General features: G+C 41.1%; 2 non-coding genes across 2 annotated transcripts; both read right to left on the bottom strand.

The window, feature by feature from the left end:
• Positions 1 to 516: 516 nt before the first annotated feature.
• On the bottom strand, positions 517 to 623 carry LOC112999855 (small nucleolar RNA R71). Its single transcript, XR_003265073.1, has one exon. It is a non-coding gene; the product is annotated as a small nucleolar RNA R71 (small nucleolar RNA).
• Positions 624 to 6,009: 5,386 nt separating this feature from the next.
• LOC112999861 (small nucleolar RNA R71) lies at positions 6,010 to 6,115 on the bottom strand. Its single transcript, XR_003265079.1, has one exon. It is a non-coding gene; the product is annotated as a small nucleolar RNA R71 (small nucleolar RNA).
• Between the last annotated feature and the right edge of the window lie 1,418 nt (positions 6,116 to 7,533).

Below are 7,533 nucleotides of genomic sequence, written 5' to 3'. Positions count from 1 at the left end.
CCTTTTGATCATCCTGAGCATTCCATTACTGGTGAATCTGTGCATTCTGTTATTGGTGATTTTGAACGTCCTGATTTGGAGCATTATAATTTTGAGCATTCTGATTGTGAGCATTCTGATTTTGCACATTCTGAGAACATGGCACAACCTCCACCCCGTGAGAGGACTCTAAGGGAAATGGTTGCACCTGATTTCACCTACGAAAGCTTGTGCATCCAATACCCTGATGAGGATGTCCCATATGTTCTTAAAACTGGACTGATTCATTTGCTTCCAAAGTTTCATGGCCTTGCAGGTGAAGACCCGCACAAATATTTGAAGGAATTTCATATTGTCTGCTCCACCATGAAACCCCCAGATGTCCAAGAGGATCACATATTTCTAAAGGCTTTTCCTCATTCATTAGAGGGAGTGGCAAAGGACTGGCTGTATTACCTTGCTCCAAGGTCCATCACGAGCTGGGATGACCTTAAGAGAGTATTCTTAGAAAAAAATTTCCCTGCTTCCAGGACCACAACCATCAGGAAGGATATCTCAGGTATTAGACAACTCAGTGGAGAGAGCCTGTATGAGTACTGGGAGAGATTTAAGAAACTATGTGCCAGTTGCCCCCACCATCAGATTTCAGAGCAGCTTCTTCTCCAATATTTTTATAAAGGACTCAGTAATATGGAGAGAAGTATGATAGATGCTGCTAGTGGTGGAGCCCTTGGAGACATGACTCCTGCTGAAGCCAGAAATTTAATTGAGAAGATGGCTTCGAACTCCCAGCAGTTTAGCGCCAGAAATGATGCCATAGTCATTAGAGGAGTGCATGAGGTAGCTACAAACCCATCTGCATCATCTGAAACTAAGAAGCTTGATGGAAAACTGGATGCATTGGTTAACTTGGTAACCCAGCTGGCCTTGAATTAGAAATCTGTTCCTGTCGCAAGGGTTTGTGGTTTGTGCTCCTTTGCTGACCACCATACAGACCTTTGCCCTTCAATGCAGCAACCTGGAGCAATTGAGCAACCTGAAGCTTATGCTGCAAACATTTACAATAGACCTCCTCAACCTCAGCAGCAAAATCAACCACAGCAGAACAATTATGACCTCTCCAGCAACAGATACAACCCTGGATGGAGGAATCACCCTAACCTCAGATGGTCCAGCCCTCAGCAACAACAACAGCAGCCTGCTTCTTCCTTCCAAAATGTTGTTGGCCCAAGCAGACCATACATTCCTCCACCAATCCAACAACAACAACAACCCCAGAAACAACCAACAGTTGAGGCCCCTCCACAACCTTCCCTCGAAGAACTTGTGAGGCAAATGACTATGCAGAACATGCAGTTTCAGCAAGAGACCAGAGCCTCCATTCAGAGCTTAACCAATCAGATGGGACAAATGGCTACCCAATTGAATCAACAAAAGTCCCAGAATTTTGACAAGTTGCCTTCTCAAGCTGTCCAAAATCCCAAAAATATCAGTGCCATTTCATTGAGGTCGAGAAAGCAGTGTCAAGGACCTCAACCCGTAGCACCTTCCTCATCTGCAAATGAACCTGCCAAACTACACTCTACTCCAGAAAAAGGTGATGACAAAAATTTACCTAACAATTTCTGTGCAGGTGAATCTTCTTCCACAGGTAATTCTGATTTGCAGAAGCAGCACATTTCCCCTCTTCCATTCCCTCCAAGAGCAGTTTCCAACAAAAAAATGGAAGAGGCAGAGAAAGAGATCTTGGAAATGTTTAGAAAAGTAGAGGTAAACATACCTCTGTTGGATGCAATAAAGAAAATTCCAAGATATGCCAAATTCTTGAAGGAGCTGTGCACTAATAAGCGGAAGCTTAAAGGAAGTGAATGGATTAGCATGGGCAGAAATGTCTCCGCATTGATTGGTAAATCTGTTCCTCAAATTCCTGAAAAATGCAAAGATCCAGGTACATTCAGCATACCTTGTATTATAGGGAATAGTAAGTTTGACAATGCCATGCTAGATTTAGGAGCTTCTGTTAGTGTTATGCCTCTGTCTATTTTTAATTCTCTATCTCTAGGCCCCTTGCAGTCAACTCATGTGGTAATTCATTTAGCTAATAGAAGTGTTGCCTGCCCTGTTGGTTTCATAGAAAATGTCTTAGTTAGAGTTGGTGAACTGATTTTCCCTGTTGATTTTTATATTTTGAATATGGAAGATGGATTTTCACAAGGATCAGTTCCCATCATTCTAGGCAGACCCTTTATGAAAACTGCTAGAACTAAGATAGATGTTTATGCAGGCACACTATCCATGGAGTTTGGTGATATAACTGTTCATTTTAATATTCTGGATGCTATGAAATACCCATCTGAAGATCTTTCTGTATTTCGTGTTGAAATAATTGACCATGTTGTTGATGAATACATGACTGATCTTTATTCTAATCTGCATGCCTCTCACTCTTCATGCATTGAGTCTAAAATTGTACTTGATCATATGTCTAAATTTGATGCTGAGAGTGAATCTGAGATTGATATTGATTGCATGCCTGGTGGTGGCGTTTTACCTCTTGAGATTGATTTTATAGAGTCAGATAGGACTAACCATGTTTCAGGAAGTACACATACCTCTGACTTTCTTTATGAGGTAAAGGCTGAGAAACCATCTCCTTCTACCACTGTCCAGCCGACCACACCAGAATTGAAGCCTCTGCCATCAAATTTAAAATACGCTTACTTGGATGATAGCAAGAGTTTTCCAGTGATTATATCTGTCTCTCTTGCTGATGAGCAAGAGGAGAAGTTGTTGTCAGTTCTCAAGAAGCATAAGAAGGCTATAGGCTGGACCTTGGCGGACATTCCTGGTATTAGCCCATCCACATGTATGCATCGAATAAATTTAAAGGATGGAGCTAAACCAGTAAGACAGCCACAGACAAGACTTAACCCGGTGATTCTTGACGTAGTGAAGAAGGAGATAACCAAGCTTTTGCAAGTTGGAATCATTTATCCTATCTCCGACAGCCAATGGGTGAGTCCCGTCCAAGTAGTCCCGAAGAAGACCGGCCTCACAGTGATAAAAAATGAGAAGGAGGAGCTAATTCCTACTCGGGTGCAGAACAGTTGGAGAGTCTGCATTGACTATAGGACGTTGAACTAGGTTACCATAAAGGACCATTTTCTCCTGCCATTCATTGACCAGATGCTTGAACGCCTGGCAGGTAAATCCCATTACTGTTTCCTTGATGGTTTTTCTGGTTATATGCAAATTACTATTGCTCCTGAGGATTAGGAAAAAACCACATTCACCTGCCCCTTCGGCACTTTTACTTATAGGAGGATGCCTTTCGGCCTGTGCAATGCCCCTGGCACCTTCCAGCAGTGCATGATTAGTATTTTCAGTGATTTTTTAGAAAATTGCATAGAGGTGTTTATGGATGATTTCACTGTATATGTGATGTGCCATCATTTTCTTCTATTTTCTAAACCCTTTTTGCACCATTTTAATTACTGATTGGTCTTAATTGTCAATTAATTAGGCAGTTTTATTATTTGGGCCCATTTAGCTAATTTGATGTTTTTAATCTAATTTCAGGAATTAATGAAACATTGGGCTTAATCCGGATTTTGGTTGTGGACTTGAAGAGGGCAAATAAAGCAGCGCTTACCTTAGTTAATTTCTAATTAGGAAATTTTGCAATTTTATTTTATGTTGTTCAGTGTTTATTTCGTTTTGGGCCAGAGTATTGTAATAGGGCCCAGCGACTTTGAGTGACTCTTTTTAAATAGTAGCCTTGGGATTCGTGCAAGGCATTCTGTTATGCTATTTTCATTATTTAGAGCTTTGGTTTTAGGTTTTCACATTTTTCTGTTCTCTTGTTACGGTTTTCGTTCTTAATGCAAATTTCCGTTTTCTGCTTCTAATTACGAGTTCATTCTTGCTTCTTCTTCTACTTTCATTTACGTTTCTGTTCATTTACGTTTCTGCTTCATGTTTCATTTGCGTTTTCTGTTTGAATCCATGGAAGGCTAGATTTTCTGGTGTTGTTTCCTTTTGAGAACGAAGCCCAACTCTCTTTGAGGTTTCGCTTGTAATGTGGTTTCCTGGCAGTTTTCCCTTCACCAGTTATCCCAAATTCGTGTATATTAATCAGTGCACGCTTCGTGTTCGATTAATTGCCTCTGAGCCTAACTTGCGTTCATGCTTAATGGACGAAGGGCTAACTGGTGTATGTGGTGCCTAATCACGTATTGACAACCCTAAGTTGATTTTCGCTTAGTAAATTGAAATAGGGTTGGATTAAGTGGTTGACTGTTAGGGACGAATTCTCCATAAGCCAGGATAAGAGAATGGCTTCTGACTCAGAGGAAACAACCCGTTTTTAACATTAGTAGTTTCGTATTCCAGTTTACTTGTTATGCTCTTTAATCACAAAACAAACAAACTCCTCCCAATCGTTACTGTTACTGCAAGTATATTATGAACATTTGGTTTGTCACTGCTCGTTGGGAAACGACCTAGGATCACTTCCTAGTTACTGCATTTTCATGTTTATTTGATTCGTGTACGGCCTCGATCAAATTTGGCGCCGTTGCCGGGGAGCACTGTCCAAAGGTTCATAATAGCTAGCTAGTGCTGTGTGTTTAATCCTTTCGTGTTTTATGTTTAATTGTTAGTATTGTGTTAGTATGTGTGTTAGTGTTGTTTAGTGTCCTGGTATTTTGTTTAGTGTGTGTTCTGTTTCAGTTTTCCCATTAAGCGTTTCCCCTGTTTCAGTCTTGGTTGTTTTGCTGTGAATAGTGTTTTGCGACGGACTTAGCGACCACTTTTGCTTGCGGCAAAACAAAGTAGTAGTAGAAATCAATTAGAGACGGATTTTAGCGACCACCCATGCTGAATTATTTGAGATTTTTTGTTTTAGTAGCTAGGGTTGTTATTTTTGGCTGAATTTTTTTTTGGTAACTTCTTTTAATCCATATTTTGTGGGAAAAATAGCTAGAGCCTTTAGTTTGGTCAGATTTGAAAGTTCCAAATAACTAGCAAATTTTGTGTTTGCCAAAACTTCAAATGGCCATAACTTTTGCTCCGGTTATCAAAATCGCAATTATTATATATGCATTTGGGGTAGAAAAAATTTCCTACGCCGTGTAAGCCGGCCATAGGCCGGCTGAGGTCTCCATCGTCCAAAAAAAGCGATTCTGTCAAAAGTTTTTTATTTTTCAAGTTTTATTCACTTATTTTTCTTAACCCACCAATTTTAGCTTTCATAGTTAGACTTTGAATTTTTGTTTGAAATTTTTTTGTGCTATCTTCTCATCATTTTATAAGGTTGCTCACAAAATTTCAAGTCATTTGGATATCATTTGAGGGTAGCTGTAGTTCAAACCTGCACCTTTATTTACATGACAAGGCAACTAGTTGTGCATGCTGAATGTAGTGTATGACTAGAGGCAATCCATCTGACTTACAACCCTTTGACCCGGAGATAGATAGGACATTTCATAGATTAGTTAGGCATCATTTTATACCTTTTGATCATCCTGAGCATTCCATTACTGGTGAATCTGTGCATTCTGTTATTGGTGATTTTGAACATCCTGATTTGGAGCATTATAATTTTGAGCATTCTGATTCTGAGCATTCTGATTTTGCACATTCTGAGAACATGGCACAACCTCCACCCCGTGAGAGGACTCTAAGGGAAATGGTTGCACTTGATTTCACTTACGAAAGCTTGTGCATCCAATACCCTGATGAGGATGTCCCATATGTTCTTAAAACTGGACTGATTCATTTGCTTCCAAAGTTTCATGGCCTTGCAGGTGAAGACCCGCACAAATATTTGAAGGAATTTCATATTGTCTGCTCCACCATGAAACCCCCAGATGTCCAGGAGAATCACATATTTCTGAAGGCTTTTCCTCATTCATTAAAGGGAGTGGCAAAGGACTGGCTGTATTACTTTGCTCCAAGGTCCATCACGAGCTGGGATGACCTTAAGAGAGTATTCTTAGAAAAAAATTTCCCTGCTTCCAGGACCACAGCAATCAGGAAGGATATCTCAGGTATTAGACAACTCAGTGGAGAGAGCCTGTATGAGTACTGGGAGAGATTTAAGAAACTATGTGACAGTTGCCCCCACCATCAGATTTCGGAGCAGCTTCTTCTCCAATATTTTTATGAAGGACTCAGTAATATGGAGAGAAGTATGATAGATCCTGCCAGTGGTGGAGCCCTTGGAGACATGACTCCTGCTGAAGCCAGAAATTTAATTGAGAAGATGGCTTCCAACTCCCAACAGTTTAGCGCCAGAAATGATGCCATAGTCATTAGAGGAGTGCATGAGGTAGCTACAAACCCATCTGCATCATCTGAAACTAAGAAGCTTGAAGGCAAACTGGATGCATTGGTTAACTTGGTAACCCAGCTGGCCTTGAATTAGAAATCTGTTCCTATCGCAAGGGTTTGTGGTTTGTGCTCCTCTGCTGACCACCATACAGACCTTTGCCCTTCCATGCAGCAACCTGGAGCAATTGAGCAGCCTGAAGCTTATGCTGCAAACATTTACAATAGACCTCCTCAACCTCAGCAGCAAAATCAACCACAGCAGAACAATTATGACCTCTCCAGCAACAGATACAACCCTGGATGGAGGAATCACCCTAACCTCAGATGGTCCAGCCCTCAGCAACAACAACAGCAGCCTGCTCCTTCCTTCCAAAATGCTGCTGGCCCAAGCAGACCATACATTCCTCCACCAATCCAACAACAGCAACAACCCCATAAACAGCCAACAGTTGAGGCCCCTCCACAACCTTCCCTCGAAGAACTTGTGAGGCAAATGACTATGCAGAACATGCAGTTTCAGCAAGAGACCAGAGCCTCCATTCAGAGCTTAACCAATCAGATGGGACAATTGGCTACCCAATGGAATCAACAACAGTCCCAAAATTCTGACAAGTTGCCTTCTCAAGCTGTCCAAAATCCCAAAAATATCAGTGCCATTTCATTGAGGTCGGGAAAGCAGTGTCAAGGACCTCAACCCGTAGCACCTTCCTCATCTGCAAATGAACCTGCCAAACTTCACTCTACTCCAGAAAAAGGTGATGACAAAAATTTACCTAACAATTTCTGTGCAGGTGAATCTTCTTCCACAGGTAATTCTGATTTGCAGAAGCAGCACATTCCCCCTCTTCCATTCCCTCCAAGAGCAGTTTCCAACAAAAAAATGGAAGAGGCAGAGAAAGAGATCTTGGACATGTTTAGAAAAGTAGAGGTAAACATACCTCTGTTGGATGCAATAAAGCAAATTCCAAGATATGCCAAATTCTTGAAGGAGCTGTGCACTAATAAGCGGAAGCTTAAAGGAAGTGAACGGATTAGCATGGGCAGAAATGTCTCCGCATTGATTGGTAAATCTGTTCCTCAAATTCCTGAAAAATGCAAAGATCCAGGTACATTCAGCATACCTTGTATTATAGGGAATAGTAAGTTTGACAATGCCATGCTAGATTTAGGAGCTTCTGTTAGTGTTATGCCTCTGTCTATTTTTAATTCTCTATCTCTAGG

The sequence above is a fragment of the Glycine max genome, chromosome 16, assembly GCF_000004515.6.
Source record: "Glycine max cultivar Williams 82 chromosome 16, Glycine_max_v4.0, whole genome shotgun sequence".
NCBI lineage: Eukaryota > Viridiplantae > Streptophyta > Magnoliopsida > Fabales > Fabaceae > Glycine > Glycine max.
This window is presented reverse-complemented; position numbering and strand designations above follow the sequence as displayed.